The 20798-nt window shown below is 49.9% G+C and overlaps 1 long non-coding RNA gene across 1 annotated transcript; it reads right to left on the bottom strand.

The window, feature by feature from the left end:
* Positions 1 to 1838: 1838 nt before the first annotated feature.
* LOC127002818 (uncharacterized) lies at positions 1839 to 8211 on the bottom strand. Its single transcript, XR_007756556.1, has 2 exons — positions 7573 to 8211; positions 1839 to 3996 (listed from the first exon to the last, which is right to left on the bottom strand). It is a non-coding gene; the product is annotated as an uncharacterized LOC127002818 (long non-coding RNA).
* Positions 8212 to 20798: the final 12587 nt, after the last annotated feature.

Here is a 20798-nt window from a genome sequence, read left to right as displayed (position 1 = left end):
ATGATCCTCTCTGCATTTGGGTGTCTACGCTACGTCTATGGCAACACCAAAAGCAAGACACCAGCAGAAGCTAGAGCTGCAAAGTGGAGGGCCCAGAAGAAGAAGAGTACAATGCGACTCATGCCCGACTCGGACAGTTTGTATCAGCATCTGCTTCGTGCAAATTATCTTGCATATTTGCTCAAGCATTACCAGCTGCAAAGGCACCCATCACCGATAGGACATGGATGGCATTTGGTAAACGGACTGTGTCTACCTGTGAGGTCGACTGAGCCCCCACTTCCCTTGTCCATGCCACAACCGCCAGAACCAAACACAGAGGTCAACAGTGTCAGTGAAGAGAGCAGCAGTAATGTGGACAGTGATTCAGATAGCAGAAGTTCATACAGTGAGAGTGACTCATGTAGTAGTGACTGTGACCAGATAGTGATGTAGACTATTGAAGCTGGACTTTAGATCAATGTTGTGGTGTGGTAACAGTTTTGTGCAAGTTGGTGTGCAACAGTTTTCTATTAAATATAAACAGATAGCATGACCCCCAAAACCTTTGCTTTAAAACCAACATCAGCTTTCTAGGTGACATAGTAGTTGAGAAACAAAGAAAATTGTATAGCAGTGGCCATATTGGTGGCCATATTGGATTTCTCTGCTATGGAATTGTTTTACAAGTGAACTGATGGCAGAATTGGAATCCTTGACCCCCAAAACCTATGTCTAGACACCAAAATTATCCTCCTAGCTGAATTAGTTACTGAGATATAGGGGGTGGCAGTAATTTTGGCGCCCCTTTTTGGATTTTGGGCTATAAAAAAGTTAGCCGTCATTTTGGGGAGGTACATAGGAGCTAAATTTCCTTCAAATTGGTCTAGTATGCCAAATCCACTGAGAAAAAAAGGTACGGAGAGGTTGGTCACGGAACCCCCCAAAATGACTCTACGGCGAGGCAAGGCACAGCAAAGCTCAGCAAGGCGAGGCGAAACAAAAGCACGGCAGAAGCAGCCTCTTCAACAACGCCTTAAACCAGCCTTGCCGTCATAACCACCTCCACGGCTTCTGCAACCGCGCCTCAGCTCGTAAACCACCCAACCACGGCCTCTTCAACCACGCCTCGTCCACAACGCTGCTGCAGTTACCAGCCCTGGCAGTCTCCACCCCCACCCGCCGGCACCTCAATCGCCCCAGTGCCTTCCTCCGTCCTGCACCAGTCAGCACTTCAAGGGTCGTCAACACAGATAAGCATTCAAATGTTCCCCAATCTCCCTGATAGATAGTTAGTTATGTAACGTACCTGCCGGCATACCAACACCGCAGAAGCTAGTTAAAAGCCAACTTGGAAAATTGGGAATAATCCCTTCCCAGTGGGCAAATGTCACGTAATTCACGTGGAATACACGTGGATCCTGCACGTGGATTACTCATGGATATTTGATGGAAAATACAAAATCGAATTCACGTGAAAATGAACACGTGGAATACACGTGTACAAATTCACGTGTAATACACGGTAATATCTGGTGGAATTATCCATGTGTTTATTTATCCGTGAATTATCTGAGCTTTTGTAGTTGATTCCAACAAGTTTGAAGGCTGCATTATCGTGCTCTGGTAATCTGCATGTCATCAGTGCATCCAGTCTCTCAGTATATGTTTCTGTATCATTTACGTAAGCTATAGTCGAATAGGCTATTATAAACAGAAACATATCCTTTACGAGACCGCACATTGTTGACAGGCAGGCTGGTAGAGCACGATAATGCAGCCTTCACACTTGTTGAATGCAACCATAGTACTGTGCAATTTCAGAATACAAGGTAGGCATGTAAAAAATACAAGTAATACAGAAAGTGTGTATATATATATTCTTCAGTCTTACACTTTTTCATAAATTTAATAATCTTCATCCTTGTAAAAATATCAAAACCAAAATAATTTCCATATTTTATGAAAAAAAAAAGTTAGTGCTTGCATTTTTATATATAAAGGCTTTCAAGATATCTGACTTGAATGAAGAATAACTGCAATATATAAATGGATGATCCCAGTAATACAAAAAATTAAAACTTTGTTTAGCCACAATCCATCCATAGCCTGACACCTGCTCCTATGCATTACCTCCCCATGCCATGGTCCAGAACAGCAGAAACCACCCTTGAACTGTGAGGGTGACCATCCGCCATCCCGGGCCACGACTCAATAAATGGGTTCCCATGGCACTTGTGCCTAGCATTATCCCTGGGCATGTGCCACAAGTGGGACTATAAAAGGTAGAGAAGAATGGGCAGATCCCCAGCCTAGTGTCACCCTAAACAGTAGAGGTATATAGAACAAGAGAAAGACAGAAATGGCTATGGGAAGTAAAGGACACCAACCCTCACTCTGACAAAGAGTCAGCCCACCACTCGGAAAAGTAAGAGAACGTAAAAGAAAATGGACAGAAAGCAAAGGGAAATGAGAAGGGAAAATATGTCAAGCGGTAAAAAGACCTGCTATGGGCTAGTAAAAGAGATCCCCACCCAGGGCCAGAATCAGTCGCCTCTTACGGCACACAGCCGACATGGAGAGGGCTACATTCTAGCATCTATGTAGCCCCAGGGGGAATATATGCAAAGAATACCAGGCCTGCCACAAGTACACAATATGCTTAAAACAATACAGACCACAGTTGTCAATGAAATTAAGCATTTTGTGAATTGATACTTGTGTAGCTCCATACTTTTTCATTTACGTAAAAATACATGGGAACCTAAGTGGTAGGCAAAAGCAAAATTATAAATTAAAATGTTATATCTATTACTAAATTACAAAATAAATCACTGTTAATAATACTAGTTTGCTTTTATAATCTGAGATCATTAATATCATCTCACATAAATATCATGAGGTAATATCCCAATCGGTTCAAATTTTACAGCAGTAAGTCTCTCTCCACATCTTAAAACCATTCTTAAGCTTGAATCCCATAACGACAAGTTGAAAGAACCAGGACCAGGTTAGCGTGGTGGCGGGAACAGCTTGTCTGAGGTTCGGTTCTCGGCGGTCCTGGTTCTTTCATTCTTAAGCTTCTCTAACATCCCCCCTTATACTGTTTACACATCAATAAATTTTGTCATTCTGATAGAAAAAGAGCTTCTTTAAGAGAGAGAGAGAGGGGGGAGGAAGGGAAATGTACACATAGTTACAATATATGAGGTCATCTGTGTACAATCAGTCATGAGATAAATTTACCAGCATTTTTTTAGTAACATACAAAATGAAAATACTTTATCTAGTCATACCCACTGCCACCAGAAGTCGAACCCGGGTCTCTTGAGTGAGAGCCAGGCAGCAAGACCCCTACACCACAGTGGTGTAGTGGTCTTGCTGTCTGGCTCTCACTCAAGAGACCCGGGTTAGACTCCTGGTGGCAGTGAGTATGACTAGATTTTTCACTGCGCTATTGCAGTTCGTCTTGGTATGAAAATACTTTACTTCACCAAGGTCATGCATGAGACAAAGATTGGTTTGTTTTAACATTCTTGCAGATCTTAACTGATTGTAAGTACCATTTTACATCAGCTAATTTTCATTTTTCAATTTTGGAGCATTACGCAATTTTGCTGCAACTATCATTTGTATTTCTGTCACATTTGAATCTGAGAACTTTTTAAGCACGCTCTCCTGAATCACATTGTATAACTTTGTTTTTCTAAAAGACAACTTGCCTCTCTGCCCAAGCATGTTATACTGACACATGAGGTTTTTGGTCATAAACCTGCACATCAAATTAGAGACCATATCTCTTATTATAGCCACCTATGCGGACGCACTGGTTGCACACTTCCATGAAATAACTGGGATTAACCAATTCATCCTCTAGATTCTGCACTTCTTCCAGGGAATTATTCCGTTTGATTGTAAGAGTACAAGCTGTGTCAGCTGGTTTACCACCACATGTGCTCGTATCCGAAACAGTTTTCCTGATGTCCAGCAGAAGTTGTAACACTCGCTTCTGAAATCCTATAAGAAAAAATAATACATAACTGAGGATGCTAAATAACTTCCCAATTACAAGAAAAATAAAATACACACACACACACATCAAGAGAAGAGTGGTATAACAAAGTGTGCAGAAGCCATGCAAGTTAAGGAGTGGGCATAGCATAAATGGACAAGGAACAGTAGTGGAGATTTATGGAATGAGTACAAAAGGAAGAGAGATTAATATGTCAAAATAAGAAGGCAGGAAAAAAAGAAGTTTGAGAAAAATATTGTAGATAAGTGATTATGAGTTTTTAAATAAGAAACTGAAAAATAAAGATGAGATTCTGAAAGTTAAAGTGAATGGTGAAATGTTTGGTAATATTAATGAGGTAGTAGAAGTATTAAATAAATGTTTTCAAAGTGTGTTCACAAGGGAGAGGGAGTTTGCTGAGATAGATACAGTGTCAGTGGCTGGAAGGGCACTGGAAAGGGTACTGTTGTAACCCGCAATCCCGGGTCACACAGGGGCGACGACACACTGTTTGTATTAGTGACACTTGACTTAAAATTCTAGTACTTTAGGAGTATTTAAAGGAGTTCGTAAATGGGGTGATGAAACGGTGTCGCCTTTCTTATATGTATTTTATTCTACCTTAATACTACTTAATATTACAGAGGGTAAAAATATTGTTTAAACCAGCGACTGGCTTACTAGACTCAATGAGTCTTCAGGTTTTCTTTCACTATTGGTTACTGACGTTAACACTGGTATAATATTGAGTAAAAACTCACACAATAAAGTATCATAGAAATATAATCCTAAGTAAAACTAAGATAATAGAACACAATAGATATGTTAGATACGCTTTCCTCTATGGTACCACATTACTCCATACTCACAGTAGCAACGATGAATGTTCTACCCATGTTGTCTAGGGAAGGACAACTGAGTGTCCAGCAACGAACAGAGTGCTGGTTGATCTGAGGTCAAGCCTGGAGAAATGCTTCTTATATAGGCAGACATCGCGAGGGTAATACGTCAGGCGTGTGAGTCATACATCAAACTCACACCGAGCTCATACAATAATCTACCTAACCGACATGCTTAATTCACGCGGTGACGCAGCTTTGTTTTCATAACATTTTGTTCCGCGGTTGATCGTGTTTTAGCCGCGGTTGATTGTGTTTGGCTTAGAGAGATAAGCGGGTGCGTTAATGGGCAATTACAATTGTGTATAGGTTGGTAAATGAACAGTGGGGACAATCATGTGTTGGAGTCCGTGTTGTGTTTTAGCGGTCGATACCGCTGTTGTCATCGGAAAATATTGCCGGTGAAGATGATGATGACACGAGTGGTGTCGCGGCTCGCGGGGCACCACAGTACAAACATTAACAGAGGAAATTATAAAACTATTGGAGGAACTGGATGCAAGAAAGTGAGGAGGGCCAAATGGGGTATCAAATTGGGTGCTAAAAGAGTGCATACAACAATTAGCGGGTAAATTGAGTAACTTGATATGTCTCACTGGCACAGGGCCGGGAAAATACCAGTGGATTGGAAGAGGGCAACCATCAAACCAATTTTAAAGGTGGCAGTAAAGAGGATCCGTTAAACTATAGGCCAGTGTCATTAACAAGCGTAGTGGCCAAGATGTGAAAAAAAAAAAAACATATATATAAAGGACAGTTGGGTTAAATATTTAGAAAATTGAGAAACTGAAAATGGTTGTGGGAAACTACCTACTATGCCATGCAATATAAGTTTTAGTGGTAATATTTTACTTTAGCTACACCAAAAGATTACCTTACCTACGGCCTTGTTTGCCTTACTGGAGTCTTACATTATGGTTAAGGTTTCTATAAGTGTCCCCGCCGGGTCTCTATCCCCATTACAAGGTAAGATATTGCATTAATTGAATTAATATTTATCTTACTTTACGGGGTTCTCGAGTGTAGAGGTGTTAGACCTGTTTAATAAATGGGTGTCTTAATGACAAAAGAGCTTCGGCCATGTATTCAAATATAAAGAAGCGTTGTTCATTACCCCAAAACCGTGGCAAGACGGCCAGGTAGGCGAGTGATATGTGGCGTTGGGTTATGTGCACTGACTATCCTTGATGTTAGTTTAGCGTTCCTTTGACCCCCGACATGCGAGGCACAAGGCCGCCAGCTAAAGTATTAAAAAAGAGCATGTCGGGGGAGCATTAGGAACGCTAAACTAACATCAAGGGGTAGTCGGGTGCACATAACCTAACGCCACATATCACTCGCCTACCTGGGCTTCTTACCACGGTTTTGGGGTAATGAACAACGCTTATTTATATTTGAATACATGGCTTATGTGAGGTTTTGGAAGAAAATAGACCAAAATTAAGGCGCCGGAGTTATACTGGACCTTTACAAAAAAAAAAAAAAAATACCTACGTTTTCCTATCTGCGGGTTCATATTATAGTTGAGGGACATTTATAGACCTCCCTCAACTATAATATGAAGCCGTAAATAGTTTATTCTGCTGGTGTGGCTAAAGTAAAAAATTACCGTTTTAGTTAGGTTAGGAGGGAGGAAAATGAAAATAATTGCGATGGAAAAAATGGCCAAATTTATGAAAAAATGCACATCAATATCTGATGAAAATAGCTGCCCGTTTGTGGTGCGGGCAGGGTTTTCATAGCCCCATTTTTTTTTATAGTGGCATCTTTTGAATTTTTGTTTCATGTGCAACTAGTTAGGTATCATGGTGACATTTAGGTAATTTTAAGCCACTCGATGATTGACACAATACAAACCAGAGACGGATCCAGAAAACTGAAGCCTGAAATTGTGTGTGTGTGTGTGTGGGAGGGGGGGAACCTGCGTGGACAAAAGTGAACGCAGGAAGCCCATGCACGGCTCCCTGATCCTTCCCTGACTGGGCCCTCCTTGCCTTGAAAAAAGTCTCCTTAATTTTTTTACCAGCTGATTGAGAATTGGGCGCTGTGAGCCCCCTCCGGAATTTTTATTTTATAAATTGTTAAGGCATTTTGAGGCATAGAGTTGGGGCACACGCCGGCTCTGATACCTACCCACCTGGGAACTTTTTTTTAAAAAAAGGGCTTAGATTTTTTACCAAATCATTGAGAATTTTTTACAAACTCAGACCACCAGTGTTTGAGTGTTCGTATTGGTACTACAAATGTTTGTACATACTTTGGGTGTATAGCACACTTTCCAGCCATTTCTTCAGTTTATAGTCCTCTGTTCTTTTAAAAAATTTCCGGACTGGCGTGCTAGCCATTGTGGGGTTCCCTCGGGAGCCCAACCAGGTAAGAACCACTCCACTCAGGCCCCACCCCACTCCACTCCACCCCGGTAGGGTCATCTCTGGATAAGAGGTGACGAGCACACCTATCACTACCGTAGGGCAGACAGGCGTCTTTCTTGCACAGCCGCTGCAACTCACATAGCCCCTAGAGCAGATGAAGAAACACTCGATCTAGGACTAGATTCACTGCCGCCTAAAAATTCTTGTCCAACACTCTCTCCAATCACGCTCTTCCTTTCCTTGTACACTCCACTGACATCCTACACTTTGCCCACAGGTAATCCTCACACTTGAATACATCACTACATACCTGCTATTTGCTAGCACAGCCACGAAAGGCTCCAAAACAGCCTGAGACTTCCTGAAGTGTCCCTGTCTTTCCCACAGTTTTCGCGCCAACGGCCGAGGCTGGCACGTACATGGCAGACCATCCGAGCAGCGCGTTGCGCAAACTCCCTCGCCCTATTATTTTAGCTTACTATGGTGATAATTCCTTAATATATTCCAACAATGCTACCCTGAAATCTATTTCATAATACATAATATGATTACTTTGTGGTTTGCCAGCATTTACGGACAACAATAGAGAAAAATTCAAATTAAAATTAAAATAATTTATTGATGTAAAGAAAATAAATACATCAGAGAGAGAGAGAGAGAGAGAGAGAGAGAGAGAGAGAGAGAGAGAGATGAATACTCAATTTAATCTCCGTGTTTCGGTGACTGCATGGTGCATTGCCTGGCGGCCGGGTAGACTATTTGATTTAGCGGGCAGCTCAAAATTTTGTAGCCTATATATATGTATGAAGGTTGCGAATATATGGATTATCATTAGTAGGCTACAGATGAAATATAACAACTAAAATTAATCAAGGTGGATGTATAATGTTCTGGACTGACCTTATTTTTACTATTTTATTTTAAATTTAATGTTAACAAAAGTATATAATTAACGCCCAGAATGCCATTTTCAGTAATGTATTATCACGTGAATTCAAGTACCAGATTTATGCGTGTATAAAATTGCTAAAGAAATCACGTGATTTCTTTTTCCAGTTATTCACGTGAATCTGGTAACCAGTTATCCATGTGGAAAAGACGTGGAAATTTAGTGAATACTTGCGTACTCAAGATTTCACCAGAAATCCATGAATAATCCACATCGAATTCACGTGCCGTGCCCATTGGGTTGTACACGGCCATGGCTATTTACCGGATCCAGTTTCTCCTCAGCCGAAACAATACCCGTAGAGGTTAATATGTCATAAGTCGGTAAGGGAAGAGAACGAGAAATACAAACCACGGCTTGAGTTGGCACCCCTGATATAAATCCAGCAGAATCCCCATATTTATATATATAGATATTTACGTTAGGACTTACAGATTAAGGGAAAATTAAGGTTAGAATTAACACACAAAAGGACAACCTCAGAAAGGCAGAAGAAGGATAGATTAATGTACCAAGCTGAAAGGCGATAAGGAGAAGTGTTGGAACCTTGAGGTGGCCACGTCGCCAGGAGAGGTAGCGAAGAAACCGCCCTGCCGGGCCAGATTCATTCTGGACTTAACCTTTCCGCACGGCACAGGTAAGCTCACCGCTCGCTAGAGTCCTGAGTGCCTGGGAGTGAGAGATAGCCCTAGCCGGCGTTCATCAGTGATTCATTCTGGACTTAACCTTTCCGCACGGCACAGGTGAGGGCGCGAGACAGCTGTCCAGGGGTTAGACAAGGCGAGTGGCCCGCCATCTTGAAGCCGCCCCCATTGAGAGTCTGGAATGGACCCAGTCGCCAGTAATGGACAAGGGTCATGGCCTCAGTCATGAGTGGCTGAATGGAGCCAAGGTAAGGGCGAGCCAGTCCAGTCCCTGCCGCCCCCCCGGGAGTAGAAGCGGCTCCGAAACCCCCCTTTAGGCATGGCACAACCACATAGTGTAACTCGCAGGCCCCCACCAAGCCAAGGAAATTGTGTAAACCGGGTAAGGGGCATCCGCTTGGTGGACGAGGGGCAAAACAGTGACCTCACCCCCCCTTTAGCTGTAACAGTCTGATCTTTCTCTCACACTTACTCTTTTCTTCCGGTTTTTGTTATGAGTGTTTTTTTTGTGTGTGTGCACGCCGGTGCAGGCAGTTGAAATCGGAGTGTCTAGCCAATCGGGCGGTAGCCCTGTGATATATCCCGACATGGGTTCATTTCTCTCGCGTGTAGCATTTGTCAATAAGAATATTAGGGATTAGAAGAAAGGTTTTCACATTTGTAAACAATACATGCTACACTTCCTTCGTCTAGTGAGGATATGGTTAGAACCAGAGACCCTAGACGACTTTTTCTGGAAGAGGCTTAAGCCTGCGACTCCAGGTCCATAGCCTCAGTCAAAATATTAGGTAGGGTTTTCTTTTTTTGGTCGATATTGTGACTTGTGTATTAACCAAAACATGCTTCACTCCCATCGGGAGTGAGGATTATTGTTAGGGGGAGCAAATCAATAAATTGTATTCTGTCTATGTCCTGTGTTAATGCATACAGCCTTCCTAGCCTAGGATGCAGTCTCGCAATCTCCCCCACCACGACCTCCGAAGGTAACCACGACCCCACACTACCAAACTTGGGACTGAGGATACCATCTACCTCAAGGAACAACCCACAGTAAGCTGGGGAGCGACGGACACTATCTGCCAGGTGGGACAGTTGTTAAAGTCAAGTGTTGCCAGGGCAGGGAGAGTCTGGGGACTAAACAGTTAGTTTAGTTCCGTCCCACCTGGTTCATAGAACTGCCGTTCCTCACTCACAGGCTTTGGGGGTTGTGCCATATTACAACCTCCTGGTGTCAGCTTACCGAGAGGGAACAGCAGGGAATCGAACCCAGCTGTACACTCTCTGAGGTTGAGGAATCTTAGCGTCACTATTTTTCCTCTTCCTCCCCCCTTTTTTTTTTTTAACCTGTGATGGCCCAGGGGTCGAACCCGGGGCTGTTATAGTTAGGTTCAGTAATATGTATGTATTCATTTAAAAATTGTCACTCCGCTAACCGCCCAGGGCCTGTAACTATATTTATACATAAGAAAAGTGATTAAGTTACTGTAAGTGCTATAATTTCAAGCCTGTCAACCTGCCATTTGGGCATTACTGAACACACCCCCACACCCACACAGGCACGTTATCACCACTTCCCCCTTGACTAAACATTGTCTCAGTGGTTCACACGGGAATCCACCCACCTTCCATCATTGCCGCACTAAAACCCAGAACGAGTGTTCACTTGTCCTGAGGCTTGTCTCAACATCATTGACAACCACTCGGAAATAGCCAGACGACCACCCCGCTTCCACATTACCATCTAAACAGTGGCCGTCAGAAGGAATGTAGCGTTGGCTTGAAAAAAAAAGACGTTACACTTGCCCTACGCAGATTCATTGCACGGAGAGGGCTACCTTCAGTGATGGACTCAGATAATGCCAAAACTTTTGTTGCTTGCAGTGGGCAAATACAGAAGGTTTATGGTCACATATCTCCACACTGGAAGTTTATAGTCCCCCGTTCTCCATGGTGGGGAGGATGATGGGAACGTCTGATAAGATCTGTCAAGTCTGCCATGAGGAAAACTTTAAGTGTTAAGTATATTTCCAGAAGTGAACTAGAGACTGTACTACATGAAATAGAAGCTCAAGACTCAAGAACTCAAGACCTCTCACTTATGTTGGGGAGGACCCTAATAGTTCTCCGCCTTTATCTCCCTCACATTTCCTCATTGGCAAAAATGCCAGTACTCTGAGTTGGACCCTAAACCTTCCTGTATTTCCCCTCAAGATCTGAGGAATAGAGAACATTTGAGAAACCAGACTTTAGACAAATTTTGGAAGAGGTGGAGCTCAGATTATATTTCCAATTTGCCCCCAGTTGTTAAGGGTTTCACTTCAAAATGCAGTATTAAAAAAGGTGACTTAGTCCTGGTGAAGGAGGACAACATTCCAAGGCTACAATGGCCCCTGGGATTGGTTGTAGATATTTTCCCTGGTCAGGATGGTGTTCTCAGGAGTGTTAATGTGAAGACTTCCAGAGGAGTACTAAATAGGGCAGTTCAGAAGTTACATAACTTGGAAGTATCTATCCATGAGTATACTGATGTTAATGAGACTGTCCAAGATTTACCTGAAGTTGATGCAGCTGTCCAGGAGTCCTCAGATTCTAGTCCACTTCCTGAGACAGCTGCTGAAACTCGTACTCGCTCTGGTAGGTCTGTTAAAGTTCCTAGAAAACTTGACTTGTAACTTCAGTTGACGTTCAAGTTGACGGACTAGTTTCTGAGGCTATGAATTGTATTTCGTAAGTGATATGTATGAATAATTTAAGGTTGATGCTTTATACTCAGGAATACAGTTGTCATATGTAATAGGAGTGCTAGACTCCTATGGTGGGGAGTATGTTGAAGTTAGTGAAGAAGTTATTTAAGTTTCCCATGTAAAGTACGTACAGTTTCTTTAATTACTCCTCCACATATTTTTATAAATCCAGCAGTTTAAGCTGAAATTACTGAATCCATTATTTTCCTTTATTATAATTAATTTCATTTAGTTTCTGTAAATCAAGTTTTGTATTCTTAGTTGAACTGAGATAGGTATATATTTGCCTTTCTCGAGTTGTGTCTGTACAAGTTCCTGTCGTTGAAAATAAACACGTCTTAGCAAGAAGAGCGAGATCAAGTCTCTACCCTCCGGTTCACCTCCAGATCTTAGCCATGGTGTTGATAATTTCAACAGGGCAGTCTTCAGGTCTTCATAGGCATGATCGGAGTTGTAGGCTGAGGCTATGACGTCAGAGACTTGTGGAAGGACGTCGGCGGGCAGGAGGCTAACAGCGTGTGTGTACTGAGTAAGGCTGTTAGTAATTTTGGCAGTCTTGAATCCGCACTCCAAAATCGAGAACCATATGGACGGGTACTGTGAGCAGAAGGGCGGCGCCTTGAAGGACACCACCGCCGCAGCGGAAGAGTTGTCGTCATCAGGCATGGTGAAGTTGAGCGGTGTGGAGCAGATTGGCAAGGGCGCTGGCGTACAACGGGCCAGGAGCCACGGCAGTCCGTGAGAAAAGAACGAACTGCGTGTACTATAGGCACTGGCGCGTGCTAGGGCCCTCAGTGGCCCGGGGAGTGAACCAGTGTCCAAGAAGGCACTGTAAAACAACACTGTACACTTAATGGGTAACACTGTGACACTAACTGTTGCTGGGGACTTGCTGCACTGAACTGTTGATGGACACACTGCACTGTACACATAGATCCACAGGTGTAGGATAATCCAAGAGGGCGGTGGTAGATCCAGGAGGCGGTGGTTAATCCAGGGGGCAGCTAGTAATCCAGGGGGGTGTCACACTGTCTGCGTGTACACTGAGTCTGTGTGGCGTGTACACTGAGTGTGTGGCGTGTGGTGGCGTATACACTGATTCTGTATGGCGTGTACACTGAGTGTGTGTGGCGTGTACACTGAGTGTGTGGCACTGTGTGTCTCAGTAATGTGTCGCACTGTGTTTGAGTGTTCACTGAGTCTGTGTAGTGTCACACGGTGTGCGTGTCTCAGTCGCCGTACCAGCGGAAAGGCAGGAAGGAGGAGGGGTGAGGGTGGGTGGGTGAGCGCCGGGAGGAGCACCAGGGGGCACAAAAGATGCCTGGAGAGGGGGCACTAAAGATGCCTGGAGGAGGCGCTGAAGATGCCTAAAGGAGGCGCACAGAGGGTGCCTGAAGGAGACGCAGAAGGCGTCTGGAGGAGGGCACAGAGAGTGCCTAGAGAAGACGCAGAAGGCGTCTGGAGGAGGGCACAGTGCCTAGAGAAGACGCAGAAGGCGTCTGGAGGAGGGCACAGAGGGTGCCTGGGGGAAGGCGCAGAAGGCGGCGCAGAAGGTGCCTGGGGAAGGGGCACAGAGGGTGCCTGGGGGAGGGCGGGGAAGAAACCCTGTAGGTGGCAACTACGCCCACGGCGTAATACTTCTCCTGACCCATGGCTCAATCCCACGAACCCCAAGCGGAGGTGAGATTTATTGCCCCAGGAGAGGGTAGGACGAATGAATCAGATGCTTCTGACTCAGGTTCACCTTCTGGGAGAGAGTGCCCTTGAGCGGCACTGGTTATAAGCCACCTAGAATCTTAGCAACACTCCGGGGTCACCAATTGTTGGTGGTAGCGAGTGTTCTAAGTGCTAATCGGTTCACGAGAAAGTCATATCCACCAGGGTTACTTTATTGGATAAGTTAGTTAATGGTTTATTGCACATAAATTGCATACATTACATGATAAAAAAAAAAAAGAAACATATGCAATATCATATGCAAAGCGGGCACCAGCCCTCCGGTGAGGGAATCAGAATGTCGGTGTGAGCGCTGTGCTGCTCACAGACTTCTTCCTGTGGTGGTGAGTGTGTTGCGGGCAGGTCAGGTCAGCGGGGCGGGGGTGCCGCCCTGAGCACCCGCAGCATCACCTCCCTGGGCGTGTGGCGGACGAGATGGGCCGCCCTGCCCTCGCGTCTGCTAAGAAGGACGCCGCCTGCAGGCTGGGCGAGTGCTGGCGACTGTGTTCTGAGGGCGGCGGTGGCCGGGCAGGACAGGAGGTAGTGCAGCAGAGGGTGGCGGCTGTTTCTCCCGCAGTGGTCGCACTCCTGCCCCTGGAAGCCGTCGTACAGCTCCTCCCTGGCGCAGAAACCCAGCCTGACGCGCTGCAGCAGCACGCCGCCCGCCCTGGGCTGCTGCTGGGAGGCGTCGAGCGGCTGGTAGTCGGTGGCGGCAGCGTACCATGCCGCCTGCCTCTTTCTGGCCTCCAGCTGCTGGTGTGTGTGGCGGGTCGCCTGGATTGCGGCGCGCCTGGCTCGAGTCTTCACCTGCCGCAGGCTGGGGGGCACGTGCTTAGTCACCTGGGGACTCGCCGCAGCTCTCTTGGCGGCCGCGTCGGCAGCCTCGTTGCCCAGCACCCCCACGTGACTTGGAATCCAGTTGAGCCTCACCCGCCGCCCCTGCGCGGCGAGGCTCTGGAGGCTGCCCAGGATGGCGGTGACGAGGCCCACGTCGTCTTTGGGCTGCGGCTGCTGGAGGGCCCGTAGTCCCGACTTGGAGTCAGTGTGCAGCACCACGGTGGCCTCCTGACGGTGTTGGGCGTGCTCCAGGGCCAGCTGGATGGCCACCAGTTCGGTCTGCAGGGTGGAGCAGTGGTCGGGGGTGCGCACGCCCAGTTCGGTCCCGCCAGTGATGGCAGCAGCGCCCGTCCTTCCGCTGTCTGGGTCAACCGAGCCGTCGGTGTAGTAGATCGCACAGCCTGGCTCGGTGACCCGCGCCATGGCCATGAGGGCGTGCTGCCGCAGCTCAGCGGTGGGACAGACAGCCTTGCTGGCGGGGAGTTGAGTGGCGGTGAACTCTGCGGAGGGGAGCTCCCACGGGGGCGGGGCGCGGAAGGTGGGGGTAGGGAGGTCCGCCTGTGGCCAGGGCCAGCCCTCCATGCGGACGAGGCTGTGGACGGCCAGCTGTGCGTGAAACAGCCACGGGTTGCGGCGGAGGAACGTTTCGTCCTGCACCAGCGCGAGCCGAAGCCTCCTCTGCGCCACGCCCTCCGTGTCACGGTGAAGCACCCTGGCCACGCGGCAGGCCATGACTTGCTGGACTCTGATGGAGAGGGGCACCAAACTGGTCTCGTTCTGTATGACGCATGCGCTGGACCACCTCGGTGCCCCCAACATGGTCCTCATGGCGGTGTTTTGCACCACCTCGAGCCGCTCCTGTTGGTTGGTGGAGAGCGCTACGAGGACGGGAGCGCTGTAGTCCACCAGCGAGCGGACAGCCTGCACGTAGTACAGGCGCAGGACGGAGAAAGTGGCGCCCGCGGTGGGTCGTGTCATGGCCCGCATCACGTTCAGCCTGGCCTGCGTCCTCTCCCTCAGGTAGGTGGCGTGGGCTGTGAAGGACAGCCGCTTGTCCACCCACACTCCGAGGTACTGGTAGAAGTCGATCCACACCAGGTCGACTCCCTGGACGCGGAGCTGCCAGGCTGGGTCTGCCGCCTTCACCATCATGGCCCGGGACTTCTCCGCCGAGATCTTCAGCCCCAGCTCCTCGCATTTCCCGCTGATGAGGTCGAGCGCCTGCTGCGTCCTCCTGAGCTTGTTGCCCCTTCCGGTGACCACGAGGGAGAGGTCATCGGCGTAGCTCAGAAGGACGGTGCCGTCGTGGAAAGGCAGGGCCACCAGCTGCTCCATCAGCAGGTTGAAGAGGAGGGGGCTGAGGATGCCGCCCTGTGGCGTCCCGTTTTCGAACTCCCGGGAGCTCGACCTCAGGCCCTGAAACTTGACTCTGGCGTGGCGGTGATGCAAGTAGTCCCGGAGCCAGGCCAGCAGTCTTCCCCGCACCCCCTTCCGCACGAGAGCGGCGTGCACGGCCCGAGGACTTGCCAGCTCGAAAGCCTTCTCGAGGTCGAGGAAGACTACAACGGTAGGGCGGTGGTTGGCCTGCGCCAGCAGGGTGAGGATGCTGTCTGCCGTGCTCACGGCGCGGGTGTAGCCGAATACGTGTGGGTGAAGGGGCCCCAAGCGCCACTGTAGCCGAGCCAGCACCATTCTCTCTGCCGTTTTGGCTGTGCAGCTGAGGAGGGAGATGGGCATGAGCTTGGTGGGTTCCCTCGGCTTGGGGATGGGTTGAATATCGACCTCCTTCCACGCGGGTGGCAAGCGGCCCGCCGTCCACGATGCGTTGAGCACGCCCAGCAGCGCGGCGTCAGCGGCTGGCCCGGCGTGAGCCAGCATGGAGTACAGCACTCCATCCGCCCCCGCTGCTGTGTCGCGGCCACGCCTCTGTGCCCGCTCTAGCTCCCGCAGGGTGAAGGGCCGATCGGTCTCGTCCGCTTCCTCCACCGCCACCCTGACGGCGTCGTCGCGATGCGGCTGGAGTTGCTGCTGGAGGAGTTGTGTGCCGGGAGGAAGATGGTTGCTGGAGCCCCGCGCGGTGAACACCGTGACGAGCCTCTCTGCCTCCTGCTGCGGGTGTGGGTGCGCGGCCGGGCGTTGCGGGGCAGCGCCGGAAGCCGTCCTCACGCTTTTCCACAGTTGGCCCAGAGACGTGTGCTGGCTGAAGGTGGAGCACCACTCCAACCACTTGGTCTCCTTGGCCTTCAGGGATACCTGCCGCGCGCGGGTCACAACGTCCTGCAGGAGTCTCAAGTTCGTGGGGTTGGGGCGCCTCTTGTAGAGCTTTCTGTGGACGTTTACGCGGTGGTTGTGCTCCCGCTCCTCCTCGGTGTAAAACCACCAGTCAAGTCGATGACGGCGGTTTGCAACACTCCTATGGATGGCTGCGTCGGCTGCCCTCTGTATGGCCGCCGTCAGGTCCCTCTCCTGCTGGTGGAGGTCAGCCGGGGGCCGGTAGGCGGCCCACCACTCCTCGAGGGAGGACTGAAACTTGGGCCAGTCCGCTCTCCTGGGGTTCCAGCGCGGAGGAGGGCGGTGAGGAGCGGGCGGAGCGAGTGGGAGTGTGGTGAGGGTGGCAAAGTGGTCACTGGTGAGGGTGGGGTGCACCTGCCAGGTGGTGCCGGCCGCCAGGTCTCTCGACGCCAGCGTGAGGTCGAGCCTGCCCCCTCGGGTGTGGGTGGCCTCCCCTGTGTTGAGAAGGCGGACGTGAGGGATGTCTTCGAGCAGGACTGCCAGGTGGCGGCCCGTCTCGTTGGCTCGGGACGGACAGTGCAGCATGGGGTGGTGGGCGTTGAGGTCACCCGCCACCAGGAGGCTCGTGTGGGAGGCGAGGGTGAGCAGCTCTCCCGCCTCCAGCTGGTGTCTCGGGCTCCTGTAAATATTGTACACCAGCAGCAGGCGGCCTCCCACGTGCAGCTCCAACGCCAGAACCTCCACTCCATCCCCGCAGTGGACTGGGGCGGCGACTCTAGTGTGCGGGATGGCGCTCCTCACCAGCGCCGCACAGCCGCGAGTGCCGTCTGTGGCGTGGAGCGAGTGGAGGCTGTAGCCCGCCACCCGCCACTCGAAGTCGGCAGGCGCTAGGGTCTCCTGGAGGAGCACTACATCCAAGTTCTCCTCGAAGACGGCCTGCAGCACCTGGTGCTTCTTGGGACGCAGACCCTGCACGTTCCACTGCAGGACTCTGAGCTTAGGGGGACCCGCAGGCGGTCCCGTATAGGCGGCGTTCTTAGCACCGCGATTCTCCATCTTGGTGGTGGCAGGAGTCAGCTGGGTGGAGGGCGCGCAGGCAAGGGTCCCTCGAGGTGTGTGGTGACTAGAGGCCGCACTCAGAGATGGCTGTAACCATCTCCTGGCGGAGGAGCGCTTCCAGATCCTCCTGTCTGGGGGGGGCGTGGCCAGGGCTGGCGAGGAGCTTCGCCAACAGCTGCGTCATACGCGCCATGATAGCGTTCACCACCGCGCGTGTCTCCTCGGTGAGGGAGACAGGCTCATGAGAGAGAGGGTCGCTCGGGGTCATGGCACGTCTCTCCGCCGTTGTTGGTGGCGGGCTAGTCGTCGAGGGGGCGGAGTAGGCAGGGCCTCCGACCTGTACGCTGCTGCGTGTAAAACGCGATCTTGCTCCTCCTTGCTCGGGTTGGTGATGGTGGGAGGGAGAAACAATTGCGTCCTTCCGGTCCTTCCGGCTTATCCCTCCTTTCGGCCTTAATGAGGACTGGGATGGGGTGTAGGCGTCTCTGGGGACCTGCCGTTGACCCCACGCTGACCTGGTTGGAGGCGGGGCAGATGAGGAAGTTTGCCGCCGCTGTTGCTGGGGCTGGGCACGTGGGGGCTGCTGGTGTCTCTGCTGCTGCTGCTGCAGGCCACGTGGAGCATCCGGATGGGGTTGCTGCTGCTGTTGCCAGTGCTGGGCGGCCTGCTGCCGGGGCTGGCCTCGTGGAGCGTCCGTGCGGGGCTGCTGCTGCTGCTGCCGGCGCTGGCCTCGTGGAGCGTCCGTGCGGGGCTGCTGCTGCCATTGTTGCTGGTGCTGGGAGGCCTGTTGCCGGGGCTGGCCGCGTGGTGCCCTGGGGCGGCGCCGTCGTCGCCGCCTTGGTAGCGCCTGGGGCTGCTGCTGTTGCCGTCAATGTGGCCGGGGCAGCCTGCGGAGCCTCTCGGGGCACCGTGGGTTCCACGCGTGGTGGCTTTTCCCACAGTTGGGACACCTGGCGGTGGTCGCCTCGTGGGCCTTGTGGCGGGCGATACACTACTCCGTAGGGTGGGGGTGGCTGCACACGCCGCACCTGACGGCGCGTCTACACCGTGCCCCGAGATGGTTGTAGCGCTGACACTTGAAGCACCTCACAGGCTCACCTTGGAAAGGGCGCAGGTGGTACTTGCCCCAGCAGCCGAAGTCTAGCTTGGCGGGCGGCGGCCCCACCAACACAAGCAGCACCTGCCTTGTGGGCTCCTTGTCCCTCCGGGAGCACAGGCGCTGTGCGGAGACCACTTGAGGGTGAGCCTCCACCGCGTCGAGGGGGAGTTCGAGAGGGTAGCGCTCCAGCACCACCTTATGCCTCCTTTCGCTGGGGTCGAGAAGGAGCACCTTGTTCCCTTCTTCGGCGAGGCGGTGGAGGAGTGCCGCGGACTCCTCGTCCCTGGGTGTAAGGACGTACTCGCCCTGAAGGTTGGGCCTTACCTCCATCCGCAGGCTCGGTTGCTCCCTCTCGAGGGCGGTGATGGCTTGTTGGCGCTGTCGTGGTCCCCCAGGCTGCCCAGCTTGAATTTGGGCCTCGGGGGTCGCTGGTGGCGAGCTCGACCTCTCGTGATTGTCGTCCATTCTTGGTCCTCGTCCTGCTGCTGCTGCTGCTCCTCGTTCACGCTGACGATGGACAGGTCGAGTGGGTCACAGCCTAAATCACTGGCGTTGCCCTCCATCGGGTCGTGCTGAAGACTGCGAGCGGCGCCTTCAGGCGACCACTCCTCACTGCTCCAGTCGTCGAGCAGGTTACAGACGTGGTCGCGAGCCTTCTTCGGTGTCGAGTCCTTCTCTGGGGACGCTGACGGAGAGGAGGCCCTTCCTTTCTTCCCCACACTTTTAAGCACTATGTCACTCTGAGTTCATTTTCAAACGCCCGAGAACACGTGATCGAGAGAGTTGCCGGGCAGGTCAGAGGGAGCGCGGAGCTGCCCGTCTGCCCTTAACCGCGGCTCACGCTAGACTTGGACAAAAGTCACAAAGGTCATTAGGACAAGGACAGCACACAGAATAGGTGTTTTTTTGTGTAAGCGTTTGTGTGAATGTTGTGAAGTGTGGGTGACATTTAAGTGTTGGTGTATGTGTGGAACAATGTGTATAATTTAACAATAGAAGGACGAAGACAGACAGTGGAAGATAAACGAGGACAAGGAAAGTTAACAATGAAGACACGACGCGGACTATGGAGTGCGACAAGAGACAAATACAATGAAAATACTTAGACGGCACAGGAGACAAGGACACTCATTACAAGGGGAGTTTATGATATTTTAAATGAAAACATTAAGAAGTCTATGCTTGTAACGTCCCATTTTCTGTCGCACTGGAGGAGAGCACGCGACCGCTTGAGCGGTGGCTTGCTACAGTATTAAAGAAACGGGGAAATCTAAGGAATAGGAAATTTAAATATAATTTTTCCCACATAAACAATTGTCTCGTGCTCTATGTTGTTCCCTTAGAGATACATATGGTGAATGTAATATTATAAGATGCTAAAGATGTATGTATTATGGTTTATATTAGGAAAATGAAATAAGTATACTACTTGCTGCCGGCAGCGTACGATATATTTAGCAGCAGTGTAAACAACCTCCCGAACCAAGACCAAGACCAAGACATCCCGCGCTCTGATTGGAGGGACAGAGGAATTCATCATGTGTGAGGCAGCGGCGTGCCAGCCGGAGGTATGTTGAGTGGCAAAATTTTCAACACTACCTTCCACCACTGCTATATGATTTTGAGATCATGACACCATGCCGGAATTGTTTGGCTTCTCCTTTATTGCATGAAGGAAATATCTGCCAAGAGGCCGCACTGATGCATTCTTATTAACCATAGGATTGGGTTTTGGAGGGTATATCGATGAATGCTCTTATTTTGCCAACAATAATCATTATAACGACATGACTAATGTACAGCACTCAGATATTTTATGTAAACATGATTGTGACCATTACAACTCTGATATTTTGCTAGTTTGGTACAGAAAAAATGTCAATTAAGCCTCGCTGGACCCCAGAACGACGCAGCGCTTGGCTCAGGCAGCGGCTCCAGCAGGGCCACCAGATGGCAGGTCAGTTTAGTGAAGGACCCAATAGCGAGACACTCGATCACCTGTTCACGGAATGAGGCATATCCAGAGTTGCCAGCCAGCGGGTATAAGCCCACGAAGCTTGAACTATTCTTTCAATGATCGTAAATTATCTGTTTCTCTGGGGATTGTAACAATTACACTTCAATGATATAAGTGACACTATTGTTAATAAAAATGTATACCTGATCATTCTCGTTGTTTTATTTATTGGTAAACGAGAGAATCTCTCTCTCTCTCTCTCTCTCTCTCTCTCTCTCTCTCTCTCTCTCTCTCTCCAT

The sequence above is a fragment of the Eriocheir sinensis genome, chromosome 24, assembly GCF_024679095.1.
Source record: "Eriocheir sinensis breed Jianghai 21 chromosome 24, ASM2467909v1, whole genome shotgun sequence".
NCBI lineage: Eukaryota > Metazoa > Arthropoda > Malacostraca > Decapoda > Varunidae > Eriocheir > Eriocheir sinensis.
Note: the sequence above shows the minus strand (reverse complement) of the source record. Positions and strands in the feature narration are given on the sequence as shown.